The 22,408-nt window shown below is 43.4% G+C and overlaps 1 long non-coding RNA gene across 1 annotated transcript; it reads right to left on the bottom strand.

Annotated features, from left to right (window-relative positions):
• Positions 1-1,133: 1,133 nt before the first annotated feature.
• On the bottom strand, positions 1,134-21,109 carry LOC122562445. Its single transcript, XR_006315299.1, has 3 exons — positions 20,957-21,109; positions 4,690-4,773; positions 1,134-1,160 (listed from the first exon to the last, which is right to left on the bottom strand). It is a non-coding gene; the product is annotated as an uncharacterized LOC122562445 (long non-coding RNA).
• Between the last annotated feature and the right edge of the window lie 1,299 nt (positions 21,110-22,408).

Below are 22,408 nucleotides of genomic sequence, written 5' to 3'. Positions count from 1 at the left end.
GGGCTAAATGGTCCATCCTATTCCTGTGATACAATTACCCATGATTTCTTTTTAACTTATCCAATGAACTAACCTTTTACTTCATGTGTTTAATGATCAGTTTAGGGTACGTGTCTCTCTAGAGACTGGGAAAATATATTTCCTGGAGGTGAATAAGAACTGGAAGAGCCTCCATCCTCTCAGGGCAGAGATGCACATCCTGAGGTGAATTCTTACTTTGTAGTAGGTGAGATGTTATGTCTTTTAAGGACTAAACATATTTGGAAATATACACTGGAAAGCAAAGGCTTCTATTATATATTTTTTACAAAACAAAGGGAGAGATGGAACTGTATGGTGTTCAATCATTGGTTACATAACAGCATGTACCTTTTGCTGAAACTGGCTTTGAATACTCTTTTGAGACCAGCTGGCACCAGGCTCCTTTGGGTTGGAAAAGAATCAGCAATAGCTCTTGGACTGGTTTTCAGGAGCTGAAACAAGAGAGAAGTGGGACTTCAGGTCTTCAACAGCCTGAAAGCAAGCCAACTCTCTCTCTCTCTCTTTAGTGTAAATGGAAAGGAAAATAGCACTCAAACACCCTGCAGAGAAAAATGTTTAAATCAAGTCAAGACCTAGGTCCAACTGACCAGCTACCGATTTGTGGATTGCTACAGTTGATGATGATATTATGTCAACAACAAAAAATAAGATAACTGTGAGAATGTCACCTCATTCTGTCCAAATTTGACTTAGGATTTGTTCCCCATTGCTGCTATTTTCCACCCACAATCAATTTTATCTATTCTATCAATTCTATTATTTTAATTCACTCACAGGATGAGGGCATTTCTTGTCCAACATGTATTGCCCATCCCTAATTGCCCAGAGGGCAGTTAAGAGTCAACTACATTGCTGTGGATCTGATGCCACATATAGGCCAGACCATGTAAGGTCACATTTTCCTTCACTAAAGAACATTCGTGAACCAGGTGGGCTTTTCCCCAACAATTGGTAATGGATTTATGGTCAATGTTAGGCAGTTAATTCCAAATTTATTTTTATTGAATTCAAACTTCATATTCTGCTGTGGTGGATTTCAAACCTGGGTTCCCAGAGCATTACCTGGATCTCTGGATTAACAGTCCAACGATGATACCACTAGGCCATCGCCTCCCCACCTGTGAATGATTGTGCACATGGTTAGATTTAATGGGGGGAGGGGTACAGTTTAAGTTTGCATATTAGTAACTAATAATGCATTTAAACATTTCTTAAACGATATGTTCATTGTAATAAATAAGTTTTATTTTCTTGTTCATGAATGAAATCTCGTTTTATTAGGTGGTGCTCACAGTCCACCAATAACGACCTGCAAAATTAAAATGATCATATTTCACATTAGCTGCAATATTTGGAATATGGGTCTTTGTTTCCAGTGCACTATTTCTGTTCAGAGTTGTGTCAGTCCTGACCAAACCAAATGCCAGCTCAGAGATGGCAAACCCCTCAGTGGCACTGGATAAACAATGTGTCCAACCTTCTAAAACAGCATCATTCCTCTCACTGCGAATGGTCTCATTTTAAAACACACCCACCATTTTAAGTGCCATAACCATCAAATGACCTGGCACTTGGCTTTGTAGAATCATCAAATAGGGAGACTATTCAGTCCATCTTGTCTGCAATCCAGTTAACCCCACTCCTCCACCCTTTCCAATTATTCCTACAGTTCTGTCATTGCAAAACTTCATCCACTCCCCCCTTGAAGGCTTCTCTTGAATCTATTTCCACCATCTGATCAGGCAATGCATTCCAAATCCTAACTGCTCATTGGGTCAGTATGTTTTCCACCTTTGGTTGTTTTGCCAATCACCGTAAATCTGTGTCCTCCGATTAACCCTTGTGACACTGCAAGCAGTCTCTCTGTATTTACCATATGAAATTACCCATCCCCAACAAATTTGATTTGACGCGGGCTCATCATATTATATAGATGGAAGAATATTGATATAATCCTTGCTGATTTTAAATGCATTTATAAGATCTCCTCCTATCTAAAGACAATTACCCTACTTTCTCCAGTCTAGACATTTTAATCAATGTGTTCAGAGATGTTCAGTCAACCTGAGATGTTCAGGGTGGCATGGTGGCTCAGTGGTTAGCACTGCTGCTGCCTCACAGCACCAGGGACCCGGGTTCGATTCCACCCTCAGGTGACTGTCTGTGTGGAGTTTGCATGTTCTTACCGTGTCTGTGTAGGTTTCCTCCAGGTGCTCTGGTTTCCTCCCACAATCCAAAGATGAGCTAGTTAGGCGGGTTGACCATGCTAAATTGCTCATAATGGTCAGGTTGGGTGGATTAGCCATCGGAAATGCAGGGTTAGAGTGATGGAATGGGTCAGGGTGGGATGCTCTTCAGAGGGTTGGTGTGGACTCAATGGGCTAAACAGCCTGCTTCCACACTGTAGGGATTCTATGATATTACGTTACTACACATTTCTGGATTAGATGGGAATCAAACCCAGGGCTTCTCAGTCAGAGGTCAGGACACTCCCACAGCACCACAACATCCCTCAGTTTCTCCAGTCCATCCACATAATAGTAATCCCTCATCCCCAGTCATTAATCTCTTTTGCAGTGTTTCCAAAGACTGCCCATCTTTCCTCAAATATGGGGCCCAGAAATGTACTCTGCAGAGTGGAAAATAAACCACCATTCTGTTTCGCATTCTTAAGAGGTTTGACAGTGTAAATATTGAATGCTTCCCCTTGTGGGACAGGCATAGATAGAGTAGGTCATGAGAATCTCTTCCCCATGGAAGATGCGTGTAAGACCAGAGGGCATATATTTAAGGTGAGGTGTACGTGGCTTAGAGGAGACCTGAGGATAATTTTTTTCACCTATTCTAAATGTATTATGCACACTGCTTGACAAGCAAGTACTCTCACAACACCTTAAAGCATCTGGATGAGCACTTTAAATGCCAAGTCATAGAAGACTATGGACCAAGTGCAGGTCATTGGGATTAGTGTAGTTTGGTGTTAGCTGGTCAGAATTGGCATAGTGGGCCAAAAGGTCTGTTTCTATGCTGTACAACACTATAACTATGGCTGAGTTTAGGAGCAGAGGGCGTAATCTCAGAATAAAGGGATGTCAATTTAAGACTGAGATGAGGAGGAATTTCTTCTCTTAGATGGTTGGGAGTCTTTGGAACTCCTTGCCACAGACAAGGGGGGGGCAGAGTCCTTGTGTCTATTTAAGGCTGAGACAGAGAGATTCTTGATCAGTTGGGAAATCAAGGGTTACAGGTAGAAGGCAGGAAAGTGGATGAGAGGAATGTCAGATCAACCATGATCATATTGGTTGGTGCAGCAAGCTGGAGGTGCCCAATGGCCTCCTCCTGTTCCCATTTCTCATGGTCTATTTCCATTAAATTAACCTGTCTGGACTGGTTATGACATATCTTTGGAACTTTCTGTCCCAGAAGTAGGGAACTTCAAACACCATTCTGTGTTCGGTGGGATGCAACAGCTCCACGGTTTAAATCAGTGGCGAGAAGTGACCCGACAAGCTGAAAATAATCTTCACGTCTCTTGCAGTCAGGGTGGCCCAGTGTTATAAAAGGCTGTGACTAATTGGTCTGAATGTTATCAAGCCCACGTTTTCAGAGCCAGCACCATGTGCGTGTTTAATGGGTGGGATTAATGGTCTGCAATGTGTCTCGTTCTTGTGTTACAAAGGATTCTTTTCAGTCTCCATGCTGTAGTACAAAGTTATCAACAATAATAAGTGCCCAATAATTCAAGAATTCGTCATGGATTATCAGCGAATTGAGACTTGTTATTCAGTGCTAATGGAGGGCATGGACACTTGTAACCTGACAGGCATGCCTCCAACTAAATCACTCAGCTGAAAAAATTCGTTTACAGGAAAAGATGTTGTGAGCACATAAGATTGGTTGACTTGTATGACGTGGGAAAAGTTTCCATGGTTGGCCAAGACAAACAGCCTCCTTAATCAGGCCTTTTATAGTTCCACACACTGAGCGGTCTGGGGTCTCCCTCAGATTATAGATCCTCTACACTAAGGAAGCAGGCCATTTGGCCCATCAACTGCATACCGATGCTTTCAAGAGCAACACTCCCAGACTCACCCCATCCCTGTAACCCTGCATTTCCCATGGCCAATCCACCTACCCTGCACATCTTTGGACTGTGGGAGGAAGCCTACACAGACAGAGGGCAAATATGGAAACTCCACACGGACATTTGCCAGAGGATGGAATCGAACCTGGATCCCTGGTGCTGTGAGGCAGCAGTGCTAACCACTGAGCCACCATGCCACCTGGGTGTCATGCCAGGGTTCGTAGGAGGGTAGCCCTGATGATTAAGTCATTCAATAATGTTACAATGCTAATGTTTGGCAATTTTCTGGGAAACACATCTTATCAGCAGTCCCACAGGCAGGTTCTAAGTATACAGTGTCTGGGTAGTTACGTGAGATGGAGATGTTGGTGTAGTAGTTATCATCTGACTAGAAGACCCAAATTCTAGGCTCATCTTCTGAGGACATGGGTTCATATCCCACAAAAGCAGCTGGTGCTATTTGATTTCAATAGAAAGCTAACTTAGTAACAACCATCCAAACCATTATCGATTATTGTAAAGACCACTGATATCCTTTAGGGAAGAAAAACCGTCATCCTTACCTGGTCTGACTGGCATGTGACTCCAGGCCCATAGCAATGTGGTTAACTCTTAAATACCCTCTGAGCAACTAAGATGGGCACATTCTGTGAACAAATTAAAAAGAAAATTTCATTCTCTGTTGTAAAGTAAACGTTGACCTTACAGTTCATCCAACCAATCAGCACTTACTTCTCATGCAGTATAACATCTTTACATTTGGTATTCTTGTGAAACGTCCTGATGAGTGCAAGGAGAAAGCCAGTAAGGCAACATACATATCATGCTGAAGATTGTAACTGCTCAGTGAAGAATATGAAGTTTGGGAGACTTCCTGTAATTTCATTTGATTTACCCTTACCAGAGTGAGGGGGCACAAACTACGTTGAATCCTTCTTCATAAGAATTAGATGATGGAGTCCATGATAGGGTGAACTGTGGAATAAATAGATCTGAAGGCTGAATGGTTTTATCCAAACCACACTTTCTGATGTGTCTTTATAACCTGAGTTTATGTTGTTCCATGTGACTGTTCCCTTTGCTCTCTCATCCTTTAACACACACCACTCCATGTACCTCTTTTATGTGGCTTTCAAGATCATTTCTTATGATTGAGTGCAGTACGTTTTGCCAGCAGGTCAGTTGAAGGGTTAAACGCTTAACCTGAATTTATCTCGTACAACCAATAAAATTCTTTGGACAAGGTTACTCTTGCAATACATGGCAGTCACAGGGAGAAAACACTAAATATTTCATTTTGGGCAATGCTGATTGTTGACAAATATTTATCCTCCATCGAGGAGAATTCCTTTAATTACAGCGCAATTGCTTCCCAAACATTTTCCTCACTGACTCCATTAGGAAGCTTAGGAATTCTTGTGAGCTGTGGGAGGAAGAAGGCAGGACATGGGGGGAGATTGAGGGGGCACAGCTGCTGTGACTGGATGCCCCCACCACCCCCCATCCCCTCCAGTGAACATTGCTGCCTCTGATCGCAGGACCCCAACATTGTAGCTCTCTCGCTCTGCATTTAGGGTTCCGACTACCTCCCCATGACTTTGATGTAGTGCAATTGGATCTTTTACACTAAGTTGAGGTGACTAACTTTGCTTAATGTCATCCATTGGAGGAGACACCACTGACAGTGCAGCATTCCCTCAGTACTGCTTTGAAGGAGAGGCTGCCGAAAATTTCAAGCTCAAGTCTTTGGTGCCGGGCTGTGACCCTAGACTTGCTGATGGTGAAACAAGGATGTCACTGATTGAACCCCGATGGACCAACCAATCCATTAATGCCATAAAGAAGTGAGTTACTGATTCAACAGGTGGGTGAGATCTTAACTTATTCCTTTTCTATCCATTTGCAAAAGATTAAAATTTGATGTAGTATGTGCAATGAATAAGGCATGTGAAACCTGAGTGCAACAAGTACTGAATAAATAAAACTAAACCAGCAAAGTTACAACAGGGATTGGGGGCAAAATAGATCATAGAATCCCTAGTATCAGACTGCAGGCTATTTGACCCATTGAGTCTATGCTAACCCTCAGAACAGCATCCCACCCAGAGCCAACCCCCTTTCCTATCCCTGTAATCCTACCTTCCCTATGGCTAACCTACACATCCCTAGACAATTTAGCATGGCCAATCCAGTTAGCTTACACATCAGCTCTGATGAAGAGTCATCGAGACTCGAAACGTTAACTCGCTTTCTCTCTCCATGGATGCTGCCTGACGAGCTGGGATCTCCAGCATTTTATGTTTTCAGTACAGATTCCAGCATCTGCAGTAATTGCTTCCGCACATCTTTAGAATGTGGGAGGAAACCGAAGCACCCAGAGGAAACCCACGCAGACACAGGGAGAATGTGCAAACTCCACACAGACAATCCCCCTGAGGGCGGAATTGAACCGGGTCCCTGGCGCTGTGAGGCAGCAGTGCCAACTACTGAGCCACTGTACAGATTTTACCAGGGAAAAGGAGGCACAGGAGCAAAGCAAAATAAAGTGACATTAAGATTGCAAAAGTAAGTATTGAATCCAAAAAAATAAATTCCACAATAATTGGGGAGGCAATGGTTTTGTGGTATTTTCGCCAGACTGTTAATCCAGAGACCCAAGTACGAATCCTGCCACGGCAGATGGTCAGATCTGAAGTCAGTGAAATCTGGAAGCAAGAGTCTAAGAATGACTGTGAATCCATTGTCGATTGTTGAAAAAACCTGTCTGGTTCACTGATGCCCTTTAGGGAAGGAAACAGCTTCAGGCCCACAGCAATGTAGTTGACTCTTCTGGGCAATTAGAGATGGACAATAAATGCTGACTTGGCCAGCGATGCCCTCATCCCAAGAATGAATAAAGAAAAAATTGACATCACAAGAGGGGAAGAACATAAAACTACAAGAAACCACATCAAATCAAGGTGTGAGGATTAACACAATGATTATTACTGGAATAGTCAATGGTCCTTCATTGTTGTTGGAGGATATTGGGGTAGCACCTTCATCACACAAGCAGCAGTGGCTTAGGTGTCGCTGGGTCAAAATCCTGGAATCCCTTCCCTAAGGGCATTGTGGGACAACCCACAGCAGGTGGACTGCAGCGGTTCAAGAAGGTAGCTCACCCCCACCTTCTCAAGGGGCAACTTGGGATGGACAATAAATACTGGCCCAGCCAACGAAACCCATATCCCACAAATGAATGTAAAAAAATTGACCAACCCACCAGCACCTTCTCAAGGACAATTAGGGGATTGATGGTAAATATCAGCAGAGACTGGATTCACATTTCACAACTATAATCTCCTTGGATTGTCTTTTTAATCTGGGCGAATATTATTTTACTGCATGGTGGCTCAGTGGTTAGCAATGCTGCCTCACAGCACCAGGGTCCCAAGTTTGATTCCAGCCTCAGGTGACTGTTTATGGGAAGTTTGCACATTCTCCCCGTGTTTGTGTGGGTTTCCTCCGGGTGCTCCAGTTTCCTCCCACAGTCACAATGATGTGTAGGGCAGGTGAATTGGCCATGCTAAATTGCCCACAGTGTTAGGTGCATTGGTCAGAGGGAAATGGGTCTGGGTGGGTTACTCTTTGGAGGGTCGGTGTGATCTGGTTGGGCTGAAGGGCCTGTTTCCACACTGTAGGGAACAAAACTAAACCATCAAAAGCAAGGAGATAATATTGACCTTTTACAAAATGTTAACTGTGCTGTAAATGGAGCATTTTGTCTGGTTTGGAAGGATTTAAAAGCAAATGGCTAACATGTAGCAGAGCTCTGTGGGAATATTACCCAGGGTAGAGAGTTATGAAGAGCGACTTGAGAAGTTACTGCTAACATTCACTTGTTCTGAGAAGATTAAAAAGTGACTTGATGGAGGGTCTTCCAGGTTTACAGAGTGTGTCAGCAGTGATCGATTCTATTCATTTGTCAGCAAGATGTTAAAGGCTGGAAATGTTTTATTCCATGCGCCAAACATATCCCTATTGACATTTTGCCAAAGGTGGGAAAGTTGGTAGATTGGGTGCCAAGTGAGAAATTAGGTGCCACATCACTCCTTCATGGGGATCTTTATCAGGACGACAGCCAGTGGGTTCTGCATGGAATGCATATTAAGGATGGGCCACTTGAAAGCATTGGCTGCCTCTCTGACAATGGCACTGTCAGTGTTCCATGACCTCACTAACCTTGGCCTGGAATGCTGGATCCTGGTCCCTCAACTTTGCTGAACCTTTTTGAGCAAGCTGAGCCCTTGAGTCACCTGCTCCCTGTGCCTGCAGTTTCAGTAATGGCCACCCACCAGTGATGGCACTGCTGGGGCTGCTATCGGAGTGCTGGCAGTTCTGAGGGACCCAATTACCTTCTACAATTGGACAATGGCAACAAGAAACATTGGACGGAATGGGAAGGAAACCTATTCCTGCAGCAGCTTTCCAGAGGGACAGATAGAAAGGGTTTTATTTGGTCCAGTGTGCATTAGCTTGTCAAGTTTCTGAGAATACTTCCCTCAAGATTTTCAGAAAAAATGGCAAATGCCTGGTAGGTTCATGTAGATCTCATCAAAACGAAACCAACATGTGCCCTACCGTTACCCTGGCACCAAAAGCAGTACACGGCACAGTTTACCCAGGCAGACTGCAAGATCCATTAAAGGTCACCCAGGAGGTACCTCCTGCTTTTGGGCCCAGTGACAGAGCTCCTCACAAGATTCAGCCCAACAACAGGTTTAAAAACGGTCAGACACGACGTTCAAAAGGAGAAGGTCAGAAAGCCTGGCTTCACTCTTTGGCAGAAACTATTGGCGAAGGAGGGTTCCAGGCACTGTTAAAGGTTTTCCGGAGCAAGAGAATGGCACAGCACTGATCCACCCATCCCATTGCTTAAAGAAGCCAAAGCTCAAATGGAGAAATGTTCTTGTGGAAAGAGGATGTTTTATGGCTAGCCACAAGGTCACGCCAGCATTCAAGGAACCTGCTCTGGCCCCAAATCTCTCTGCTCTGTGGATCTGAAGGAGTGTCATAGAGTCATACAGCATGGAAACAGATCCTTCGGTCCAACTTGTTCATGCTGACTAGGCTTCCCAAACTAAATTAGTCCCATTTGCCTGCTTTTGGTCCATACTAAATCCCTCTAAATCTTTCCTATTCATATACCTGTCCTAACATCTCAAGTGTTGTTCTGTACCTGCCTGTACCACTCCCTCTGGTATTTCATTCCATACGCACACCCTCTGTGTGAAATAGTTGCCCCTCGGGTCTCTTTCCCCTCTCACCTTGAACCTATCCTTTGACTTTTGAATTCCCTTGCCTGGGGAAAAGACCTTATCTGTTTACCCTATCCATGCCCCTCAAGATTTTACAAACCTCTGGAAGGTTAACCCTCAGCCTCCAACAGATTCAAAATGATAACTCTGTTTCTCCCTCCCCAGATACTGCCAGACTTGCTGAGTTTCCCCAGTACTCGGACTGTGGTTACCTTGGGACAGGGCTCCTTCTTTCCAGCTTCAAATACAGTACACAATTTGCTGTTATTGTTTGAGGGATTGGCTTAAACGACATCTCTTTTCTCCCTGAATCCATACTGTAGAGTTTGAAATTTCTGATTTGGATCAGGTTAGATTCTGAGGGGATCTGACTGGGTGAATGTGGAAAAGATGTTACCTCTTTTTGGGACAATCTAGCATCGAGGGTCCTAGCTTAAAAACAAGAGGGCACCCATTTAAACTGGGATACTGATTTTTCCCCCCCCCCCACTATCAGAGGGTTGGGAATCTTTGGAATTCTCTTCCTCAAAACGCAGTGGAAGAAGAATCTTTAAATAGTTCTAAAGACAGAGGTAAATTCTTGATTACCAAGAGAATGAAAGATGATCGGGGTATGCATGAATGTAGAGTTGAGGTGAAAGTGTTGTCAGCCATGAGTGGTAAAGCAGGCTAGAAGCGGCCTGTTCTTGTTCACTTGTTCGTATTTGGCCTCATTGCATTTTCACTCAACTCTGAAGAAATTTTGCTCAACAAATTATGTGTCTTTTGCAGAATTATTCCAGGTCCTTAGCTGCCTCTTAATGATGGGTTATTGTTAAGCAAAATGATTATAATTCCCCTTCTCTCATTGGTTTTACAGCTGTGTGGGAACTAGAGACCACAGGCTGAGAAGAGGGAAATCGTGTGTGAACTTGCAGGGTTTAATACACCAAACAAAATGATTAGTAAACCCACAGTTAACCCCTGAGTAGCAATAAGCAGGGTTTCCAGCTGTAGCAGGTTCTGCAGAGAGTGAGAGAGAGCAAGAGCAAGGTGGGAGGCAATGCCCTAGTGGCATTGTCTCTGGACCCAGCTAATGTTCTAGGGACCCAGGATCAAATCCTGCCACAGCAGATTATGGAATTCCAATTCCATAAATTTTGAAGTTTCATTTTCCATCGATCAGCCTACCATGCTCCCTCCGTCTGCCTCAGGGTTTGTTTCTGAGCAGACACACACTTGTACATAAGGGACCTGCAGCATTGCTGTAGCCTCTCCCTGTCGCTGCTTCACTTCAATGGGATTGATAGAGTGAGCACTTGCTGTGTCTGCTCCCTGTTCAGGAGACTAGGCAGCAGCACACCGCGCAACACCCCTCACTCCGCTCCCATGCACCCCCCTTCCCAGGGCAGCTGAACTGGACACCAACAGCAAGACTGCTGCTGCCTTTTGGGGGATGAGTTTCAAAATAGCAGCCACACACACTCACATGCAGCCACACACACAATTTTTGGACAAGTTCCACCTCTGCCCTGTACAGGACAATGTTGGAGAGATTTTCTGGGTAAGGGTGGGTTTAGGGTACACGCCTGTGTAGAACTTCAGGGAAAGTGTGGTGAGAAAGAGAGAGAGGATGGGAGGTCAATCATTTGGAGATGGTGCCTGGGCTCCCATTGATATTCAGGACTGTTCTCGGCAGCGTTTCAGTAAGCGGAGTTCATTTTAAATAATTGTAAACAAAAGACACAATCAGTGTTGGAAATACGTCTTTGATGTAATGTTTCTATCGGGACCTCGAGATCTTCTTCGGATAATCCAAAATTTGGATAATTGATATTCGGATAATTAAGGTTCCTCTGTACTTGTAGTTGTTATAGCATACAGCTATCATACTGAATCAAAATATGATACTAGATCAATCTTAACGAGCTAAGTACAAAGGCTTTCTTGAGAAAGACAATTCAGTTATTTACTAACCCAAGAAAACTCAAATTGTGCCATCAATATACACACAAACACTGGTGAAAAGCTTTAAAAAGTGTCAGATAAAGAATGGAAGGGTAAAAGTTACATTGTTTCAAAATCCTTGAAGTTCTTGAGAAGTTAGATTTTAACCTGGCACTACAGTTAGCACCAACAAAAGTTGTAGATAGCTTAGAGCTCACAGTGCATGGTTGTTTCTCTAATTTGCTTTACCATCAGCCTCTGCTTTCAAGCTGTTGAGGAAACAGGGTGAAAGACTCCCAACTCTTGTGATAACTAATCCATTTTCTTTCCTCCCTTCTGCTGCTCAAAGGCAATCGCTGAGTTAAAATTCATTTGTATTTCCTGAGTCTGGTCCATTGTCTCCCCAAGCCAGTTACTCTACAGGGAAACTTTCATGTCCAATATGTACCACTTATCATGGACTTGCAAACTGAAAAAGGATATGTGAATTTCTTGACATCTGACACGGTTACCCTGGTTTCAATGTCATTGGATGAAATGGTAATTTCAATTCAGGTACTTTTAACTATTGCACATTGGTTTCCTGAATTTGCCTTAATCTGTGGTCAGGTGATTGCTGTAGCCATATTAAGTCAGTGTTCATCCTTTTAAAACAATTTTAGTCCATGAAAGGTCTCAGGTATTAAAATCAGATGGTTTACAGTCAGTAGTCCATATCTTTCCACTATTGTAACAGGTATGGTAGCACTGTAGTATTTAACATTAGGACTGTAGTATAGTTTGAGTATAGAATGAGATGATTTGGCCCATTATATGCAGGATAGCTCTCTGTTAAGAATAACTTAGCTAGTCCCATGTCCTTGTGCTTTCCCTGTAGCCCTACAAACTTATTTCCCTTCAGGTACTTGGATCCAATTCTTTCTGAAAATTCATGATTGACTCCAACTGCACCACTGTCAGGCAGCATATTCTAGATCACAGGCACATGCTGTGTCAAAAGAGTTTTCTTGATTTCAACCCTGTTCGTTTTGTCAATGACCTTAATTCGGTGAGCTCTGCTCCTTGATCCCTCTACGAATGGGGATACTCTTGCTCAGTCTCCTCTGCCCAAATCCAGATCTTGAACATCTCGATCATCTCTCTTCTCAAATCTTTCTTCTTCACTTGGACAACAGACCCCACTTTTAGCCATGTAACTGAAGACCCTGATCTCTGGGAGGGAGGAGACAGGAGGAGAGGAAGAAGGTTAGGAGAAGAGATTGTTGGCAACCAACAACCAAAAGTAGTGAAACATCCCAAGGCATTGCATAGGAACAATTATCAAATATTTGATACCCAAGCCACGCAAAGGTACTACTAGGACAGGTGACCAAACGCTTAATCACACAGAAGTAGGTTTTAAGGAGCACCTTACGTGGGGACAGAGAAGCAGAGAAATTTTGGGAGGGAATTCTGGAACTGAGAGGCCAAGTAGCTGAAGGCAAGGCTGCCAATGGATATTCAAAATCAGGAAAGCATAAGAACCAGAATTGGAGGACTGCAGTGCTTACGAATGTATGTGTGAATTGGGAGAAGTGGGCCATTTGGCCCCTCAAGCCTGCTCCACCATTCAGTAAAATAATGGTTGATCTGCTTGTATTCTAATTTCCACATTCCCATCCAGCCCAGGTCATCCCCGATTCCCTTGCCTAACAAGAATCCATCAACTGCAATCTTAAAAATATTCAATGATCCTCCTGAGATGGAACGCTCCAAGTTGCATAACATCTGGAGAGAGAAATTAAAATTCTCTACTTCTGGACTGACCAACAAGAGGAAACATTCTTTCCACGTCTACCTTGTTAAGACCTCCCAGTCTCTTTTACACTTCAATCAAAACCCCCTTCACTCTTTTAAACTGTGTTGGAAACAAGCGCTGCCTGCCATTTGCGTTCTCATAAGACAATCCATTCATTCCAAGTATAGCAATATACCTCTGACCTGCCTCCAATGCATTTACAATCTTCCTTAAAAAAGGAGACCACAACTTCGCTCTACAAGAACCCCACAGATGACCTGCACCAACCAGAACAGACAAACCTGCACCTGGTAAGCTGAAACTCTGATACATTCATCACAAAGCTTACTTTTCGGAGATCCTACGGATTGCTCTGCGGCGGGAGGAAACACAGATGTGGAGGGGAAGGTTTAATAATTTTGTATCCTCAGGCAAAGTTTAACTAAATATTATAGAATATAACACATGATATGCATTTCCAACCCTTTTCCTTTAATATGAAATAAATCCAGGGACTCTTACGGTGCAGTGGCAATGTCCCTACCTCTGAGCCTGGGTTAAATCCCACCTGAAGTGTGTCATAACTTAGCTGATGATTTGGAGATGCCAGTGTTGGACTGGGGTGTACAAAGTTAAAAATCACACAACACCAGGTTATAGTCCAACTTAGCTGAACTGGCTAATCAACAATCTCATTGCTCAGAACAGTACAGGTGTTGAGAAAGCATGTTGAGGTGTACAGGATGTTGGTGAGGCCTCTTCTGGAGTACAGTGTGCAGTTCTGGTCACCCAGTTAGGGGAAGGATATTGTTAAACTGAAGAGAGTTCAGGAAGGATTTACTAGGATGTTGCCGGGTATGAAGGGCTTGAGATATAAAAATAGACTGGAAAGGCTGAGGATTTTTTTCATTGGGGCATAAGAGGTTGAGGGGTGACCTCATTGAGGTTTAAAAAATTATGAGGGGCACACATAAGGTGAATGACTTTTAGCGATTTTTGAGAAGATTTATACTTTTCCCTCGGGCGGGGAGAGTTCAAAATTAGGAGGCATATTTTTAAGATGAGAGGAGAAAGATGGGCGGCACGGTGGCACAGTGGTTAGCACTGCTGCCTCACAGCGCTAGAGACCTGGGTTCAATTCCCGCCTCAAGCGACTGACTGTGTGGAGTTTGCACGTTCTCCCCGTGTCTGCGTGGGTTTCCTCCGGGTGCTCCGGTTTCCTCCCACAGTCCAAAGATGTGCAGGGTCAGGTGAATTGGCCATACTAAATTGCCCGTAGTGTTAGGTAAGGGGTAAATGTAGGGGTATGGATGGGTTTCGCTTTGGCGGGTCGGTGTGGACTTGTTGGGCCGAAGGGCCTGTTTCCACACTGTAATGTAATGTAATCTAATCTAATCTAATCTAAAGATTTAAAAAGGACATGGTTTCTTTTTAAAACACAGTGTGGTTGGTGTGTGGAATGAACTGCTATAGAAAGTAATGGATGCAGGTACAGTTACAACATTTAAGAGATATTTGGATAAGTTCATGAATAGGAAAGATTTCAAGGGATATGGGCCAAGTGAAGGCAGGTGGGACTAGGTTAGTTTGAGTTTGTGGTCAGCATGCACTGGTTGGACTGAAGGGTCTGTCTCCCTGCTGTATTACTTTGAAGGCAATTCTCCACCTTGTAAAACAGAGTGATATGTTACTGAAGTTTTTTTGCCACCATGTTCATCAGGACCAATTCAAGAGTGTGTCAATGTTGCTGGATTTGTCCCGATGAGAGCAAGGTAAAAAGTTTCAGCATTATTCAAATTCTGATTTCCCCACTTTTTGTCTGGCCGTCTCTATCGCTATCCATATCCTTGGAAGAAACATGTTTCCAATTTAAACAGAGACAGAGTGACAGAGGTCACCCGAACAGCCTGAAGCAATCCCACCCAATATTCCAGCTCTATACTTTCAGAGCCATCTCCCTGAGCTCGGTGCTCCCGACCTGTTAACACCTGCTGTGCTACGACGACACTGGCAGCACAAACGTATGAAGTGATGAAAGAAGCAGAACTAAAGTAGAAATGAAAGCACTTAGCATGAAGAACTGCCAAACACAGAAGTCTCCTTGTCTGCCCTTGCACCGATTTGTTGATCATGGAGGTAGATTATCTACTACAGATACATTGGAGAGGAACGTCAATGGTGGCTAAATACAGGTCCAGAACAAAGGCTCCTGGTCAAACAACCTTTAGCTTTACAAAAGCCTTAATTTCAAATCCCATCATGGCCTCACCCCCTCCCGATGTCTATAATCTCCTCTAGCTTCACAACCCTCCATTGAATTCTGACCTCTAGATAATCGGGGCTTTTGATGCCCAAATCTTCAGATGCCTGAGCACTAAGCTCTGGGGTTCAGTCCCTAAACCCCTATGTCCCTCTAACCCCATTGTTCTTCTTTAAGCCATCACTTTAACCAAAATCTCTGGATATCCCATTATGTGGCTCACTGGGAAATTTGGAATTATCCCATGAATGGGGATGTTTTATCATCTTACAAGAGCTATGTAAATTTAAGTTGTATTTGAAATAAACTCCCTCCCAAAATATTTAAAAAGGCTGAGGTTACTGGGCTGAGCGGAGAAAGTCCATCGTTTTTTGTGGGATAAAAGTGTCAAGGGATTTTGGGGAGGGGTGAGGAAGCCACTTACCATCCTGACTTGGAAATATATCACCATCTCTTTCATGTCGCTGGGTCAAAATCCTGGAATCCCTAAGGTCTACAGGGATTGCAATGGTTCAAGAAGGCAGCTCACCACTATGTCCTGAAGGGCATTTGGAGATGGATATTAAATGCTGGCCCAGCCAGTGATGCCCAGTTCTGCATGAATGAATTGTTAAAGATTGGGTTGAGATATAGACCAGATATGATCTAACGGCAGATAAACGTTGATAGGCCTCCTTTAGGTCCTATGATTGGCTGGCTGTGACCCATGTGGGAGGGAACTGTCTGTGACCAACTGTCTCCACAAGAGTGACTGAACCTGTGACATCCCCACACTCACTGACAGTGACATAGACAACACGTCAGAGGCAGACTCTGACTGTAAAACATGAGGATATCCTGAGTTTGTGGAAATTGCTGGAAAATGAGAGTTCTTGCTTTCTTCTCTAATTTTGGCTACTTTTTGTTTTCATCTGATTTGCAGTGTATTGTGTGACACTCGAATTTGTAGTTAGATGTACAGCATGGAAACAGACCCTTTGGTCCATCTCATCCATGCCATCCGAAACTGATCTAGTCCCACTTGCCAGCAAATATCCGTCTAAACCCTTCCTATTCATAAACCTATCCAGGTATTTTTTAAATGCTGTAATTGTACCAGCCTCCACCACTTCTTCTGGCAGCTCATTCCACACACGCACCGCCCTTTGCATGAAAACGTTGCCCCTTAGGTCCCTGTTAATTGTTCCCCTCTCACCTTAAACCCATGCCCTCTAATTTTTGACTCCCCCACCCCTGGGAAAAGACCTTGTCTATTTATTCTATCCATGCCCCTCATGATTTTATAAACCTCTATAAAGTCACCCATGGCCTCCGACGCTCAAGGGAAAACAGCCCTAGCCTTTTCAGCCTCCCCCCGTAGCTCAAACACCTCCGGCCCTGGCAACGTGCTTGCAAATCTCTTCTGAACCATTTCAAGTTAGGAAAGGTTGGGAAGAATATGGGCCAGGAGCAAGCAATTGGGACTAGATTAGTTTGGGATTAGGGTTGACATGGACTGGTTGGACTGAAGGGTTTGTGCTGCATGACTCTATGACATCTGCCGCCTATGACATTAACCAACTGCAAAAATTCAACATATGGCCCATCTAACTAGTTTTCAGTCTGGGATCTGACTTGCTGAGTGTGCCTAACAGCTGGCATCAGAACACTGTCCATTGTTAGCTGTGTTCCACGCAAGTGTAAATAAAGCTAACAGTGGATGCCAGGATCTTCTTGCTTCGCCCTCTTGCCCTGACCCCCTCTCTGCTATTCTCAAACGGGGACATTTCCAGTTGGTTGGCATGCCAGAGGAAAGAGAGATATAGCTCACTGTCAAACAGGAAATTAACAGGGTGTTGTTCAGACCGGATTTTAGTTATTTAAAAAAAAGAGTATAATATACAGGAAAATTGTGTTCAAAAACAAAAAAAAAAATTGGAACTTCGGCAGCTGTTTCCTAGTTGTGTTCAATGTGAGAGCACCTACTCCTTTTGGAAATTCCCAGTGAACAATATCATTCCGTCGTTAGAAAACGGGCAGAGAATGCAGGCAGTTTACTGTCGGTGGAATGCCACAATGTAAGGTTTCACTCCAGAAGGACAGTTGACAAATCATTTTTAGAAAGTCCCAAGTTTTGGTACTCCATACAAAAGATGAGCACAAGAGATGAGGTTGGTTTAAGAGGATGATTTAATATTCTGCTTTCATTTTTTAACTGAAATTATAATGTGCTGTTATAATTTTGGGCACTTTCCCTTCAGATCTGTCAGCCCAGGAAGTGATTACAAAAGGTTAGAAATGACATTGATATTTTTGAGGTTAGGTGAGATAAGAAAAGATCGCCATTTTTAAAAATAACTAAAATGAGTCAATGTGAAAGAATTCTTACATTGCAGTGATGTGAGGTGCTGTAGCAGCACTTTGGGAAACAATGGAGGTAATGCTATGGGATTAGTAATCCAGAGGCCTGTACAGATGCTTTAGTGACATGGATTCAAATCCCATTACAGATCCTGGTGGATTTTAAATTCAATTAGTTAGAAGACCATAAGATATAGCAGCAAAATTAGGCCATTCAGCCCATCAAATATGCTCCATCATTCAGTCATGGCTCATATGTTTTTCAACCTCATTCTCCTGTCTTCTCCCCATTATCATTGATCCCCTTACTAATCATGAATCTATCTCTGACTTAAACACTCAGTGACTTGGCCTCCACAGCCCTCTGCTGTAATGAATTCCACAGATTCACCATCCTTAGACTGAAGAAATTCCTCCTCATTTCAATTTTAAAGGGTTATCCCTTCACTCTGAAGCTGTGCCCTCAGGCCCTGGTCTCTCCTACTAGTGGAAACCTTTCTCCATGTCCACTCTATCCAGACCTCTCAGTATTCTGGAAGTTTCAATTAGATTCATTGAGTTCAGACCTGATGTCCTCAGCTGCCAGTCATATGATAAACTCTTCATTCCCGGGATCATTATGATGAACTTTCTCTGCATCTTTCCTTAGATACGGGGCCCATAACTGCTCACAGCCAATTATAAAACGAAGAGTAATATGAAACTAATCCCAGTACTACTGACCATGACAACTACTGTCAAAGAAAACCCCATCGAATTCACTTATGTCCCTTTGGGGGAAGCTAATCTGACCCAGAATAGTGTGATTGACTCTTGCCTGCCCTCTGAAAAAGCCACAGCAATCTGCTTATTCTGTGGGCAATTAGGAATGAGCAACAAATGTTGGTCTTGCCAGTGACAGCCGACAATAAAGCAAATGGACTTCAGAATATGTTCACAATATGTCCCTTACTCCTCCTTTCAGGACTGACAGGGGAGCATTCTCGTTTCCTGGTCAAAGGTTTGAAACAGTGATTGGAGTATAAAAGGTGTCAGCCTGTGGAAGATACCTGCCATTTATCTTATCCATGGCCCTCATGATTTTATAAACCTCTCTAAGGTCAACTCTCAGACTCCTACACTCCAGTGAAAAAGTCCCAGTCTATCCAGCCTCTCCTTATAACTCAAGCCTTCCACTCCCAGCAACATCCTGATCAATCTCTTCTGAACCCTCTTCAGCTTGATCATTACCTTTCTATAACAGGGTGGCCAGAACTGGACAAATCAAATCACTTTTCAAAAAGCAGGATGTTAGAGAGAAAGGCCAAGGAATTATAGACCATTGAGACATCAATAGTAGGAGAACTATCAGAGAAAATAATGAAGGAGAGAATTAATCTCCCATTGGAGGGGTAAAATCTGGTCATCCTTCAACACAAAACTGATAAGTGGTCTTGGACACACTGAACTACTTGTTGAATCTGGTTGAGAATCCCTTAACACCCTGGTCACTGTTTTTACCCGGCAATAAGAAACACTACATTTGTTGTGTTGTCGGCAATCCCAAGAGAAACGTTCCTGTTTTCAGGAACACAATGAAATCTTCTCCTGGTTTATCCTTTAGCCAGGTGTCAACAGTTGTTTGTTTCTGGACTAGATATTCTCAACGAAGTAATTAAACTTCTCCCACTCTCTGAAGAAAGTTGTAGTTGTGACATGCCAATAGGTTCAAAATCTAAGTTGGTTGATTGTGGACAAAATGCACATTATCGACTCTTTTGTAGGTGCTGCACTCCTGTGTAACTTAACATTCCATACTCTTGAGAGTTATTCCACCCATAGTGTGTAGGGTCACATCTGAAAGCTGTAGCTTCTGCATCTTTAGCTTTTGGAACTGGTCAGATAGGATAGTGATCTCCATACTCACACCAGCCTCCAATTCAATAGGGCGTCCATTGAATATTCTGTGAAACCCTGATCATTGGAATCACCAAACTCCCAAATAATGCCTCAGGTAACTTTTCTAAAGGAAATCACTGCACCACATTATTGCCTTTGTGTGTGTAACATTTTCTGCAGCTCTGCATATCTGCATTTACTGCTTGATTTTGAGGAAATGCTGTATCCAAGGCCAATCACCTCCATGAAGCTCAGTCATGTGTTCGAAATGGCCCTCGGCCCTTCTCTGACCTTGAATCTACTGAGAAGCTTTTCTTCTTAACATGCTGAATACTTGTAGGACTGGAAAGGTATTTTAAATCTGTACCATTTCCATAGTGCCTTAAATCTGTTCTGTAGAATTCTCAGTCACAGAAAGCAGTTGAGGCCAAAACATTAAAAAACGCTTTCAAGGAGGAGTTAGATATAGTTCTTAGGGCTAAAGGGATCAAGGGTATGAGCAGAAAGCAGTAACAGGAGACTGAGTTGAATGATCAGGCATGATCATATTGAATAGAGGAGCAGGCTCAAAGGACCTTCTCCTACTATTTTCTGTGTTTCTACATTTCTTTAAAGCTGGTATTCTTATATTCACAGATGCTGTTTGTTTTAAAATTGAACAAGTGTAGAGCTTATTAGATTCTGCACACAGCAATGTGACAGTATTTACATCATTTTCCAGTCTTATAAAGGCTATATTCCTAACAGTATGTTGAATTCATCAAGAAAGCATTACATTCTATTACAGGCTGCTCTCTACTAATTTACAGCTTCCAAGCCTTTTTGTTTAAATCTGTTTCTTTGTAGTATTGTATTTCTGTACTCTTTACAAGGATTCTCCATTTTTTTTTTAACCTAACATTCTGCAGCTAAGGTGGAATTTTCCCACTTCTTTCAGGAAAGAGGAACATTTTCCTGCCTTTCATGGTTTAAAACACCAAGCTCTTTTCATCAACACACATTTTCAACTAGATTATCTCCAATTCTGGTCATTTAAATCTACCTGGCTTAATTATTGAGGCTCAACTCTTTAATTGCACCTGACTTTACTTCTTCTGGATGTTTTCATTGTTTCCTTAAATTGGCTCATATTCACCTTAAATAAATTCTGAGACGTTCCTGATTTTGCATAGCCCATCTAAATATCTTGCCTGGCATTTTCACCACTCCCTGAATCCACATCTCTTGGAGCCTATAGTGTGAGAAATGAAGACATTTCTTACATCCCCTTGCTGTCACACATCAATTTTTCATAGCTATATTCCCTTTACTCTTCAGGGTCTATACCTTTACCATGTGGAGCCTTCACTTACCCCTTCTTCTCCAAGGTTCTGTATTTTTTAAATAGTGTTCTGTTCTGTTTGCCCATTACCCAAAGACTTCTTATCAGCTTCTGAATGAGGTTTTGACTTTGGAGTACTGAACTTGCCTTTATTTTTCTTACTGTTTTCAGAGCTGTGACTGACTGTCTCTCTCTATCATTAATCACACTTTAGCAGCTGATTGATCACCTCCACCTTCTTAAAGTGGTCAGGTCTTAAAGTGGTAATGCACTTCAAAGTGGTAATGATGTTCACTGTGCAGGTTCTGAGTCTCCCTATTGAGGGTGGTCAGTCGCTGGTGTGTGTTCACACCCAGGTGGTGACTTTCCGCCTTCAGGCCTTGCAGCGATACTTTTACATTGAGCCTCCTCCTAGGTGGTAAGCCCTGGCAATGTATTTTTTCCGTCAGATACGTAACCTCAACTACGACACGCTTTCCTGTTCATTGACCATGACAGTTTGGAGATTGCTGTCAGGACGCTGCCTGTCTTTTACCAGCACCTGATCACTCTCTGGAACATGGTTGAACCGCGATGCACCTACCTTCCGGCAGGAGTAGCGGCTGTTGTCAGGGAGCTGTTGCTCAGGAATCCGCACCTCTGTACTCGTGGGTTCGAGTGGCTGTCAGAGGGGAGGGCCGTGGCGGCGAGGGTGACCAGGGTTGGGGACGTGCTGGGTGGCTAGGGTCTCGGTTGGACGCTGCTGCATGTGGTATGGAACGGGGATGGCAGGTCTGAGGACCTCCTCGTGGGTCAGCTCCTGGGCCTGGCCAAACTGGCCATAAACAGGTCCAGGCAGCGGGCCATGGAGGGGCCGTTGGGGCCTCTTCTGTGGTTATATTAGAGCCCGGGTGTCTCTGGAGAAGGAACACATGGTGTCCACCAACACCCTTGAGCTGTTCAGGGAGAGGAAGGCACTGCCAGTGGTGCAGTGTATTATTTCCCCCTCCAACTCTATTTTGACTTAATCCCTGCCCTCCCCTTCACTGTTTGATCACACAGCATTGCCCTTTGATGTGAAGGGCACTGCTTGTCACTGGCCACTTGGGTGTTTCCTTTCTTCCTGGTGGTGGAATATCAATAAAGATTCATACAACTGTTGTTCTTCACTGTGTCCGACACCTGCACACACACCACATGGGTACCGGGGAAAAATAAGCACTACTGCAGTTAGGCGGTCGTGTGGGAGAAAATTAAAAGAAAAAAAGAAAAAATGAACAAAAAAAGGTACAGGAGTGTCAGGTTAAAAAAATAAGGTGGTAATGTTCTTAAAGTGGTGAACTGACTTTCTTGATTTTCTTTTTCTTCTGGGTCTTTTGGATTTCTTGTCCATGTGGTGGGAGATCAAATCTGCACTACTGTAAATGTTAGTATTTTCCCAGATGACCACTGCTGGCACCTTGGCTGGTAAGAGGCACTAGGTAAAGGTTGTTTGAGGTGGGTT

This window comes from Chiloscyllium plagiosum, chromosome 25 (genome assembly GCF_004010195.1).
Source record: "Chiloscyllium plagiosum isolate BGI_BamShark_2017 chromosome 25, ASM401019v2, whole genome shotgun sequence".
Classification (NCBI taxonomy): Eukaryota; Metazoa; Chordata; class Chondrichthyes; order Orectolobiformes; family Hemiscylliidae; genus Chiloscyllium; species Chiloscyllium plagiosum.
This window is presented reverse-complemented; position numbering and strand designations above follow the sequence as displayed.